This window comes from Halichoerus grypus, chromosome 6 (genome assembly GCF_964656455.1).
Source record: "Halichoerus grypus chromosome 6, mHalGry1.hap1.1, whole genome shotgun sequence".
Lineage (NCBI taxonomy): Eukaryota > Metazoa > Chordata > Mammalia > Carnivora > Phocidae > Halichoerus > Halichoerus grypus.
The window spans coordinates 49,916,050-49,929,725 of record NC_135717.1 but is presented as its reverse complement, the minus strand read 5'-3'; positions in this window follow the sequence as shown (position 1 = coordinate 49,929,725).

Below are 13,676 nucleotides of genomic sequence, written 5' to 3'. Positions count from 1 at the left end.
GATAAAGTTCTGTTGTTTATAAGCCATCCGGACTGTGGTACTTTGTTATAGCAGCCTCAATTGACTAAGTCAAAGGGCTACGCATCTCACTGTTTTCACATAACCTATCCTCTCTAATGAAGAGTTTCTAGCACAGCAGTTTCATCAAACCATCTGAAAAAGATTAGTTGTTTTCCTATGGAAATAAAGAACAAAGGACAAGAAGAAAAAATCAGTCCTGATAATATATTCCACTGCTTCCACAAGCTTAGCTTAGTCTTCATATTCTCTGTAATCCTACCTACCATTTAGACTCTAGTGCAATATTGACTGATGAATCTTTTTGCAGCCTCAGTATGTTGTAAATTAAACCCAACCCTGTTTTGATCATTGTAACTGACCTGAAATATGGAGTACAATTTTGAAATAAAAAGTGTTGCTTACTGATTTATCAAATTTGAGGAACAGATTAAAAGTATAATCTAGATGATTCTCCTTCTGTTACTATTACTAATGTAGCATAAGACAAATTTCCCCTGTGCTTAAAGTAAAACAGAAAGAAACATGTTTTTGTGCATTTGTGGATAAAGGCATCTGCCCATGACTCATGGTTTCTCTGTAACTTTTACTAACTTCCATAAAGTTACCTAAAGATAAACTCTCTTGAAGGAACAATATATTTCCTTTTATAACTTTCATTTCCTTAGAGTTGCTGCTGATTTTTTTTTTTTATATATACATTTTGGAGTGGGAAGGAGATGGGGTTTGACAGCTTGCTACAAACAGGAAGCTGGCGGTCCTCAGGAGTGGGACTAGGGTATGAAGATGCAATTGATAGCTCACCCACATTTGATAGATTTAACAGGGATCATTTGATTCTTTCATACATTTTTAATTGTTATTCTTTCCAAAAGGAAAAGTCTACACAGGTTCAGGTTTATAACATTTAAAATCACTCTTTTTTTTCTACCTTGTCTTTGTGAGTCTTACCTGTACTCTTGTCTCCTCAGTTCTTTTAAGAATCATAATTGGTGTGATTATCGCTGCTCTGAGAATAATTAGCCATAGCTTTTTGACACTCTAAATTGGGAATACAGAATCTTCAAGCAGCAGGGACTGAACAGCTAAACCTTTCCACTTTGAAACTGAAATGGGTGCTGCCAATTGGATTCAGGTGCAATGATTCTGAGTCTTTTGCAGTTTTTACTTAATAAGGTAGAGGGGAGAGATAAAGCAGTTCACATTTCCACATGAGAAACTGAACAGAAATCTCCTTAATGGGCTAATTGCCTGTTATGACCAATAAATAAAAAGAAGTGAGAGATCAGTATATTGAGAACCAGACTTTTCCTCATTGACTTATTCCATTGCCTCAGAAAATGACTGCAATGTTTTAAAAATTCAGACAAGAAAGCTATAATCATGATAGCAGACTTAAACATTCGCATTACCCATTCTCCCTTCTACCATTAGAATGTTCTAATATTTGAATGAAATGGGATTTTTGTTCTGAGTATAGATAAGTTGAGGAAGCTCTGAAATACCTAGAGGGGATAGCATATTCATTTACATAATCATAGGGTTATATTTTATGTTTATTTTGATAATCTAGTGTAGTCAATTTTACTTTTCCTAACATTTATATAGCTCTTTTATCTGAATCCAAAAATGATTCAGGCACATTGCAAAAATAATCAAACAATGAAGAAAACATAAAGAGGAAAATAGAATTTATCTGAAATTCTTCCTTCCAGAGATTACTGAAATTTGCACTATGGTTAATATTCTTCCTCATAAATGAGGTCATGTTATACATCATTTATAAATCATTTTTGCTTTCAAGAATGAGTGGCAGTTAATACATACTGTATAGTCACTAAAAATAGCATGTTTATTCCATCATAATAATATACCATAATTTATTTAGCCAATTTTCTATTGATGGATACTTAATGTTTGGCCATATAAACAATTCTTGAGAGAACATATTCCGAACACACTGAATTGTTTGGGGAATTTTTCTGATTATCTTCCTCCAGTGCGATCATAGACCTATAGGGCTACATGGTAGTTTATAGAAGACCTAATCCAACAAAGGTTCAAGAGTTTAAAATATTTGCTCAAGGTTATGAACTTAATTAGTGACACAACCAAAATGATCTATTTACTGAATGCATAAGGAGAGCATAGTATCATGACAAATGATGTGGTGAACAAAAATGTATTTTTCAAGGCAAGAGCACCAAATGTGCCATTTGGAACCCATCAAGGCTGTTGTATGTAAACTGTGGGCCATGTAGAAGGTGCTTAATAACTATGTGGTTATTATATTAAAAAACTCACTCGATACCAGAGCTTTTACAACAGCATCCTAACTCCTGCTCAGTCTCTCATTATGTCCATCCAAACTTGCATCTTGCTATTAGTTAATGAGTTTAAGAACCAAAGCTCTTTATGGCATAGCTCTTATAATCCTTTATCTTTGCAACTCTTGCTGAACATAAAATGATGCTGGACATAAAATTGCCATACCTTGCTGGTAGAACAATGAACGGGTAAAGAGTTTAGATACCATTCCATAGAGAATTGGAAGCTGTTAATTTTATTGAACAGATTATTAATAAATTAGAACTAGTGTGCCTTTAGAAGTTATAAATAGGATGATTTACAAGGTAAACCTGGAAGCAATCTTGGATGTGGCTAATGGCTACAGGACTGGTGAGAAGAGGCCACCTCAGAAAGACAGTGTGAGGAACAACTGGAAAGACCAGAGCTTTGGTCTAGTATGCCAGGACTCACCGGGGAGTTAAGGAGAAGGAAGAGTTTGAAACAATGCTACAGCGATGAGTCTGGGGACCGAAAAGAGTGACCTTTTCTTTTTTCTTTTTTTTTTTCTTTTACAAATTATGAAAGCTGAGCATGGGAAGTGCTTAGGTAAAAATAGATGATTTCATTTTAGATTTGTGGAATATTATTCCACTCTTGCTTAGTAACTAATTCAACCCATTAATTGGGTAAAGGATGACCTTACTTAGGCTGATGAACGTAGGATGCCAGGAGGGTCTTTCACAAGCTTATGGACAAAATCATATTTTCTGGAATTCTAAGACTCTAGAGACCATCAAAAATAGACAAAAGCACTTGACAATCATATAAATAAATACATATTTAGGCTATTGGCTGTTTAATAAATATTATCATTCTATCAGTTTAATAATTTATATTATTTTAATGATGACAGGTTGTTGCTCACCAATCTATATTTTTTGGATTTATATGTGCTATTATGTAAAATATGTTTAGAATTGTATTGAGCATATTAAGGGCTCAATAAATTATAACTATGTATAAATTCATTCAATAAATATTTATTGAACACCTGCAAGTGAGCACATATGATAAGTGCCCAGTATACTGTAGCTGCTTCTGAATTAAGTATTTTCCTTTAAAAAAAAAAATCCTGGGCACCTGGGTGGCTTAGTCGTTAAGCGTCTGCCTTAGGCTCAGGTCATGATCCCAGGGTCCTGTGATTGAGCCCTGAGTTGGGCTTCCTGCTCAGCAGGAAGCCTGCTTCTCCCTCTTCCTCTCCCCCTGCTTGTGTTCCCTCTCTCACTGTGTCCCTCTCTGTCAAATAAATAAATAAAATCTTTAAAAAAAATCCTTTCGGGTGCCTGGGTGGCTCAGTTGGTTAAGCGACTGCCTTCGGCTCAGGTCATGATCCTGGAGTCCCTGGATTGAGCCCCACATTGGGCTCCCTGCTCGGTAGGGGGTCTGCCTCTCCCTCTGATCCTCCCCCCCTCATGTGCTCTCTCTCATTCTCTCTCTCTCAAATAAATAAATAAAATCTTAAAAAAAAAAAATCTTTCTTTCCTCTTTCCTCCTTCTTGCCTTTGACTTGGATGTGACTTTGACTTGAACTGTTCACCTTCTGGGGTGCATCCTATCCTTACCTGGCTGGACTGTTCTTCCCCAGACTTCAATAGTGAAGTCCCCCTGCCCCATTCTTCAAGTCTCTGCTTAACTGTCACTGTCACGGAGAGAGCCTCTCTAACCACCTATACAAACAGCAATGTGTCTCTTCTACCACCACCTAGCTTTCCAATTCCCTTATTTTGCCTTAGATTTTACTGTCATGACATTTTCACCACCTGACTTATTGCATGTATTTTTACTTATTTTGTTTATGGCCCCCACCCCCTTCCCACCTATAGAGCATGGATTCTGTCTACTGTAGTCGATGTTGTTTGCCTGGCACCCACCATCCAAACACTTAATAATTATCTGTTGAAGGAATGAATAAAGGAGAAGAAGAATGACAACCATCTATTAACTGTTGTGCTGTGTCAGACAGTATGCTAAACACTTTGTATACCTGTTTCACTAATACTCAGGATAACCCTATGATAAAGACTTTATTATGGCCACTTTAAAATTTGAAGAAATGACAGTTATAGCTCCCTAAAACATGGGGAGAGTTCCTCTTTGTCTCTGCTAAGGAGGCAGGAATAAATGCCCATGGAGAATGAGTTCTTAGTAGAAATTCAAACACTGAGAACTCTACAATTTGTATGGGTTTGATTTCAATGCAAAGAGATCTGTGCCACTGTCCCTTGGGATGCTTTTGTGCTGAAGCCCACACAGGTTCCCCTAATGTGATTTGGCTTGAATTATGTACTTGTTAGTCAACTGGAACTTTTACATTTCATCTGGTGCTTTGCCATATAAATTACCTTGTCTTTACTGGACACAAGATTATGTACTAGCCTGACTGCCCTTTTAAATTAAGCATTACAAAATCAATGAGGTATCATTAGGGTACACTTCCTGAATGAAAAAAAGCCTAAGCAAAAGCCTTTTATGGTTCTTTCTGGGTTGGGGGTTGGGATGGGGACTTAATCTTTGGAGCTACCAGATTGCACAGGCTGTTTTTATTTCTCCCTACACTGTTTTGACATATTGATGAATCACCCCAGAATGGCAAACAGTGGGTCTGATATGAATATCCCAGCTTTCCCTATTACTACAAAAACATCCATTAAAATATGTCAAAACCAATCAATGATAGGGAAGTTAAGCAAGGGTAGGAGGTTAGAAGAACAGAAAAAAACAGAAAACCCAGATCTGTTTTACAACTGAAATCAAGATAAATTATAGACATAGTATGCTTATTTTGTAAATTACATGCACACTGAATTGGATTCTCTTTGTCCACGTGGAAGTGACAGAGGGCAGGATCTTCCTCTATAGGGTTTGGATATTTGATTTTATAATGTCAGAAGAAAGATCTCTGGTTAAAGCAATTATCTATGCAAGTTCACTCTAATGAAAAGACCCTCATGGGGCATATTGTGTCACCCAACAGGTCTGACCCTTGGAATTCTTTGTATGGTTGAAAAAGTACTGGATTAGGAGTCAGTGGTAGAATTGAGACTGTGATCTAATTTCCTTATAGTGTGTCCTTAACATCATACATATGTACACATACATATACAGGTTTATATATATATATATATATATATTTATATGCATACATATATACATGTACATACATTTGTATGCATCTACTGTGAATGGAGAGCTATATGCTATCATTTTTGATTCTCAAACATTGTACACTAAAATACATTTACTTCTCTTGATTCTGAAATTAAGAAGTAATTATCTTAATGTTTAATTTCCACATCATATGATCACTCCCAAGGATTGTGGGCCAGGTGGGTAGAGGAAAGAGATCATGATATGAAAGAAATGAGGGAAATAAGTCAACAGAAGTTTTTGTAGTAGCAAAACCCTGTAAATGGCTAGAAAGCAAATCATTTTGATTTTGTTTTGATATAATTTATAAGTAATTACCAACACCAACAAAGAAAGTACAACCAATTCTGGCTAAAATACATTATGAATGAATGCTAAAAAGATGTTGTGCACTAAGAGATACAAAGTTATGCAAGGGTTGGACAGGATCATACCTGTATGTGGGTAGGTCTACCAGACACCAGTGCGGTAGAGATTCCAGGGCCAAAGTCTCAGATTTAGTGGAGTTGTAGCCATGTGCTAAAAGTTTTATGTGTTTTTATATTCCATAATTATTACAATATTATTGTGAGTTTTTCATTGCGGCATAAATAAAACTATGCATTTCATACATGTGGCTAAAATATGAATCCATCCACTAAAAAAGAACCCTGAATTTTTCCACTTGAAATTCTGCCTACAACTGGGGCACACTGTGTAATTTCTGGATTCACTCTCTTTGACTCTAAAATGAAGGTAATCTCTAAAGACCCTTCCACCTTTCACATTCTTTGATCCAATAATTCTGTTTCTGTGCACTTGGTCGAGCTGAGAGGCAAAGCATAAGAAACATTATATGGAAGGGAAAATGATGTGGAAGAAAGAAAATGCAGACATCCCAGGAAGAATAACTTCCAGAATGTGGGTTTAAGGATGAATAACCATATTAAATATTTCCTGGATCCAACCATATTCATCTCTGCCCCACTCATATTATGTCCCTGGAACAGATTAATAACAGGTATTACCACTCCCCAGAAAGAGTATAGGAATTTGTGGAGATTTTTTTACTGTCCTAATGTTTGTGGTGCTAATTACATTGAATAGGCCATGCAGTAATGCTAGATGTCTTCAAAGACATGGTTTCCCATATCACTACTAATTACATTGAATAGTGCTAATTACATTGAATAGGCCATGTAGTAACGCTAGATGTCTTCAAAGACATGGTTTCCCACATCACAGAAAACCTTCTCAGGCTTGGGGCACCTGGGTGGCTCAGTCATTAAGCATCTGCCCTTGGCTCAGGTCATGATCCCAGGTCCTGGGATCGAGCCCCGCACTGGGCTCCCTGCTCTGCGAGAAGCCTGCTTCTCCCTCTCCCACTCCCCCTGCTCGTGTTCCCTCTCTCACTGTATCTCTCTCTGTTAAATAAATAAATAAAATCTTAAAAAAAACAAAAAACAAAAAACAAAAAACCCTTTTCAGGCTCTTCTAGATATTTATCTAGATGCAAAGCCCATTTATAATTGAGAACCTAACTCTACATGTAAATGCTATATTATTATATGCTTTTCATGCACACTAAAGTTTACAAGAACACAACTCACGTGTAAATTGAGAAAAAAGATGTATTTCCTTTGGAACTCAATCAAGAATTGTTCTCCATTTTCAGAAAAGTGTCCCAGTTATGACAATTACATTCATGGCACTGAAGTAACCAAAATAATGTACCTGTATTTACTTGCATGAGCCTACCACATTCCTGGTTATTCCACACATAGATGCAAGCAACCCGAATACTTCCCTGTATCTTCTACAGAAGTCAGACCAAACATTTACATGTGGAAACACATGTTATTTTATTATATTTTATTATTTCTCTTAATTGTTACCTTGTATGATAGTCATATTAATTTTAAGGTGGGCATCAGTGGGTTCTATAATCAATGAATTTCACTTCAGGATGGTAAATAGGCATTACAAAAGAGTGTGTATAAAGAAGGGAGCATTGGGAAAAATAGGGTTGAGAATCACCATTCTGGAATATTCTCTTTCCATCTGCCTATCACAGTATTTTCCTTCTATTATTTCTTCCAACTTTCAGGACAAGTGTAAATAGTGACACTTAGAAATCCTGCTATCATCTAAACTCTCCAAGTTAACGTGTATAAATCTAAAGGCAGGGCCCTCATCCTTCAACCAACTGTAGATGTAACTTGCCTGTTTCATTCTTTTTTTTTTTTTTTTAAAGATTTTATTTATTTATTTGACAGAGAGAGACATAGCAAGAGAGGGAACACAAGCAAGGGGAATCAGAGAGGGAGAAGCAGGCTTCCCGCTGAGCAGGGAGCCCGATGCGGGGCTTGATCCCAGGACCCTGGGATCATGACCTGAGCCGAAGGCAGACGCTTAACGACTGAGCCACCCAGGCGCCCCTTGTCTGTTTCATTCTTATCTAGACTGAGACTCTTTGGTACATCTTTGCTATGTCCCTTTTCCCCTTTGATTTCCATCGCTGAGTACCTAATAGGGGTTGTGGTTGAGATCCTCTGTGTGTCCTATCTTTTGTGCTAGTAAACATGATACTGATGATGGTGGAGCTCTGGCTGGGAATCCTTAAGGACAGAAGGAAGAGTCCATCAGGGACTGTAGAGCTACTCAGGCTAAAAGGACATCACAGAAACTGGTAATATAGCCATTATGGCAATAAAGAACCAACATTACAATAACTGTCAGACGCCAGATCCTGAAGTCATAAATTTCTTGGATATGCGTTGGACACTTAGACTAGGACAAATGTCTGTTTTTGTCCTTCTTTTTGCCCACCTTCCCACTGCACATTTTATTCTCTATCACAGCATCCCTGGAGCTCTGGGTGCCTGACCCACCCTAGATGGTTATGTCTCTCTCCTACCTTAGAGTTTAACCCCTTTTAAATGAAACCAAAAACTGTGGTATAGCTGACATCGGTGCCAGTTGAGAGGCTAAACCAGTTTTCTCAAAATGCACTCTTATCATGCCTTCTGCTCTGAATGATAATCCTCAACTTTCATTTCTTATAAAAATATTTTTGGCCTGGTTTCTGAGGCTATCAGTAATCTCGTGCTTGTATATCTAACTAACCTATCTTTTACTTCTCATTCCATCTTATTCTTACTGCTTCTAACTTGCTACAATTATTTCTAGTTCCAAGTATCTGATCTCATTTTTTTCCTCAATGCATGCCCTTCCTTCTCTCCACCTATCCCCAAAGTACTTTTACTAAGGGCCCAGCTTGAGTCACACCTGCCCTCTGCAGTTTCCCCGGGCTGTGTATTGAGCACACTGATTTCCCCTTTCTCCATAAATCCCTTTGGCACTTATTGAAATTGTTACTTGAACTATTATATTAACTATTTATTCTATCTGAGACTTAATTAACACATTCAGTGCTGGAAGGCTTTATACTTTTTTTGTATGCTCTCTTAGTTGGCACAGAGCTGGTATTCAGTTGGTTAACTGAATAAATTGAGTTGAATAAATAAATCAGTTGAATAAATAAGTCGTTGCTAAAATGAATAATTTTTAAAAGGTTGAGGACCAGAAAAATGAACTCAGTCTTTGATGAAATTAGGAATTATTTCTAAAAACAAAGCATAATACATGAAATAGATAGGGTTGAAAAACTGAGAAATGATTTACCAAACAGAAAGTAGTTTATATTTTTGATGCTGGGAGAGATTTAATAGAAAGAATGAGGGGTTCAAAATGTTTGAAAGTCTAGGGAAGTGAAGGTCAGGGAAATCAGAGAATTGCAACAATTAAGGAAAATTAGTAATCAACTGCCTTTAGCACTGAAGTGCTTGATAGTAATAGAATGCCAGGAAACAACTGGCTAACCTTCGTATCTTTCATATGCAAAACACAGGTATCTGCTGTGATGACTTTTGTTTCTCTTCCACTACCAAAACTTGAACATATGGCTCTTATTGGTGGAATCTAAACTGGAATATGGCTACTACAAAATTCTGGAACATGCATGCAGCTTCCAGCCAACTACCAGCCTCTGGTAGCAGAGGAGAATACTCGAAGGGAATGGACATGAATGTTGGTTTCCAGTGTGTGTGTGTGTGTGTGTGTGTGTGTGTGTGTGCATGCATCACAGCAGTCAACCCTGAGCATCTGCAAGTAGAGGATTCTGAAGAAGAAAAAACACAACCACTATCCCTGAAGCCACCCAGAGATGTTCAGAAAATTGAAAAACTGAAATGTAACGGAGTGAGTTTGGAAGCTGAAGAGAAGGAAATGAAAGTCTGTGTAAGTAGAAATGCAAAAATGAGACAATAATTTACTACAGTAAAAAATTACAAATATGGGGCACCTGGGTGGGTCAGTTGGTTAAATCAGACATCGTCTGGGATCATGATCTGAGAGTCCTGGGAGCGAGTCCCGTGTCAGGCTCCACCTTCAGCTGGGAATCTGCTTCTCCCTCTGCCCCTCCCTCCACTCATGCTCTCTTGCTTACACACTCTCAAATTAATAAATAAAATCTTTAAAAATAAATTATAAATATATAAATAGTATAATACAGGAAGAAATCAGGGGTGTATGACAAAATATTCAGCCATAAAAAGAGGAAGTAAGTTGATATTTACTAACTAGTGAATATGTCATATCAATATACCAATTACTTAGAAATTTGGCAGTTTATTTTTTTCACAAAAGTAACTGTTGAAGAGTTAAAAGATTTTGTATTAGGGGATTAGAAAGATGGGATAGGAAATTGGAAACAAGAGACTAATTTTTTTTCAATTTGATCTTTTGCTGTTAAATGGCATTTTAGCTTTTATTTAATGTTACATTTGTAGGGCAATACTTTGACAAAACAAAAGTAAATCTTAAATAAGAAAATAGGTGAAATAAGTCAAAATCATATCAAAATATAGAAAAAATAAATAATGATTTATGTAAGTTTTGGAAATTTAAAAGGCAAAGAATCAGGAAAACATTATTTGAAGATATATCAGTAAATAGAAAATACCTTGTCAGGAAAGAGTAAGGACAAGCTCATGTGTCTGCATATGGCAGGTTCTCAAGACTTACCCTTTCTGAATCTAATTATTCTACCCATCAGAACTTCACTGAGAGTCAGATAATGGGGAGTAAGGTCAATTCATTATCTGCAGTAGAATTTAGTTTAGAAAGCTCATGTTCTATAGCCATCATGGAGCAATTCTGTAGTAAGATTTTCCAAGCCATCCACACTCTAGCAAACAGTGAACGTTGTCATTTTTTTTTTGTCCTAAGTCATTATTCATTTATAGAAAGATAGCATTTTACTCCAAGATGGGATATATACTCTTCCATGTTCAATATTGAAAAGTTACAGCCAAAAGGAATATTTCTTCTAGCTTGTGGGGTAATTCACCTTACAAGAAAAAAAAAAGTCTAAATATTTATTCAGTGTCAGTTAGCTATAATCCTTCAGTGGTTTTCCAATGCTCTTGGGGTAGAGGCTCTAACACCCAGAATGACCTCAGAGTTCTAGCTAGTCTGGCTTCTACTTTTCTTGGCTGTTTCATGTGGTTCTGTCTTTCCTTCAAAAGCAGCAATGCTCTTTTTCACCTCAGGGACTTTTGCTTGTGCTGATTCTTATTTTGAATTACTGTTTCTCTTCTTTGCCTAATTAATTTTTACATATATATTTTTTAAAGATTTATTTATTTTAGAGAGAGAGAGAGAAAGACCATAAACAGGGTGAGGTGCAGAGGGACAAGGAGAGAATGAATCCTCAAGCAGACTCCCTGCTGAGCAAGGAGCCCAGTGCAGGGCTTGATCCCAGGACCCTGAGATCATGACCTGAGCTGAAGTCAAGAGTTGGATGCTTAACCAAGTGAGCCACCCAGGGACCCCTACATATCCCTTTAAAAAAAAAATCAGTTTTAACATTGTTTTCAGGGAAGACTTTCCCAGCCAAATTCCCCATCCCACACCAGACCAGACCAGGCCTCCTGATATTTATAGAACACTCTATCTTTTTTCTTCAAAGCACCTGACATAACTTACCATAATACATTTCTATCAGTATTTGATTAATATCTTCCAAGCCAACCCACTATAACACACTGCTAAGTCTGTATCTGCTTTGTTCCACCATTGTATCCATAGAATCTAGCACCAGAGGTGGCATATAGTAGTTATTCAATAATATTTTTAAAAATGAATGAATAAATGAAAATCTAGTTTTAAGGCTGAAAACTGTTGAATAAGAAATGCCTGAGCAAATAAGTCTAATAATTATTTCATTATTTGAAAGGCATTATTATTTCTAAGATATGTATTTGATTTAAAAAGAAAAGATTCAAGAGCTGTAAGATTCAAAAGAAATCACTCAGTTCTTTTTCTTTTCTTATAAGGGATGATATTTGATCATCATATTCAGGACACAAAAATAAGCACTTGAAATAGTCAAAGTACTTGTTAGTAATGTAGTTAGCTTCCTTTATTTGCTCTAGGTGAGACCAAATTTTAAGAAAGCAATGATGGGATTTCAATTAAGGCACTCTGATATATAATAGAAAATAAAAGCAAATTATTTTACTAAAATCTCAGTGCAAAGTTGCAATTGATGGTGGATATTTAAATGACACTTCTCATAAAAATAATCCAAATGTCTTTTAGTTGTTGATTTCTGAAAATGCATGGCAATTTGTCAAACACTGTGGCTTGAAAATGACTCTAAAATAGAATGGGTTCATGACATTGGTGCATAGGGTACTTAATGATCATTATTACGAACTTTTACATTAGTTTTATTTTCCTACAATGATACACTATTAAATACTTACAGCAAGAAAGGCAAAGGGAGAAAGATAATAGACAAACTTTACGAAGAAATGTATCTTGATGTTTCCTGATGTATCTTGATGTTTAATTTATTCATCCATGATTTTTTTTTTAATGGTGAATATGTGCCAGGGAATATCTGAATCCCTGGTTGTTTCTTTTTTACAATCTACCAAATTAAAGTACTCATTATTTCATCACCCTCTGCTACTTAACTGAGAGTATATTGTGTAATTAATAAAAAACGACTTTTTTAATAGGAAAGTCTTAGTTCAAATGTCAACTGTAAACATTTGGTCAATATACTGATTCTACCCAAATTTAGTTTTCTCATTAGTACAACAGTGCTAAGATTATCTACCTCCTGGATATTTTTTTGTGGAGATTAAATAATACATTAAAAGTGCTAGACGCATAGTAAAGGAAAAAAGTTTGGAAAAACCTTGAGATTACAGTGATGCTTTGAATGTGAAAGGTCAGAAATAAGAATCACCTAACCTCCTCTAGTCTCCTGAGTGGTATAATTCTATAACCTCTTCTTGCAATGTTTAAATTTAAAGATTTCTTCACAGGGTCAGATATAATAACTATGACATTTCTTAATTAATTGCCATTTAAATCCAATAAGAAAGTTGAGAACATCTGCATTTTTCTTCTATAAACAGTACCTTATTTTAATGAATAATACATATTGTACCCAAGTTTTCTGATTTTCTTGAATGTTGTTTTGAAAGCTGTTTTAAAGCTGTGATCAATAACAGAAGAAATGGTTTGTCACCAGCTGTGTTCAATACCTACAGGCCATTAAAATTCTCCTGATAAAATTCTCCTTTGGTGTATAAGGTAATACATTTGTCAGACTGACGGATATAGATATAATTTATAGATTTCTAAGGAAGCAAACAGGGAACACGCATAAATATAGATCTCTGCAAAAAGAAGACAATACAAGAACCAATAAGCATATATATTTCCAATAGACTCTTGTAATATTCTGATGTCTTCTTGACCACATTTAATTTGACAAAGCTTTTAGCTTTTAGAGTTAATGTTTCCCATTGACTTCTAAAATTAACAACAACTGAGGGGAAGACAAAGACATAATAAATAGCATCTGTTTCACAAAGCTGCTTAGTGGACAAAAACTTGAAAGAAAGTATAAAATGAGACGATATAAATGTATTAATGCACACACACACATGCACACATATACACACACCAATTTTAGGTCTAGCTAAATCCACAAGTCTGTTTCAGCTCAGCCACAATTCAAGAGGGAAAAGTTTATATTTGTCATTTGTCAAAGTTTATTTTAGTACTTGATAATTGTCTGGGTGTAAATGTGTAAATACAGT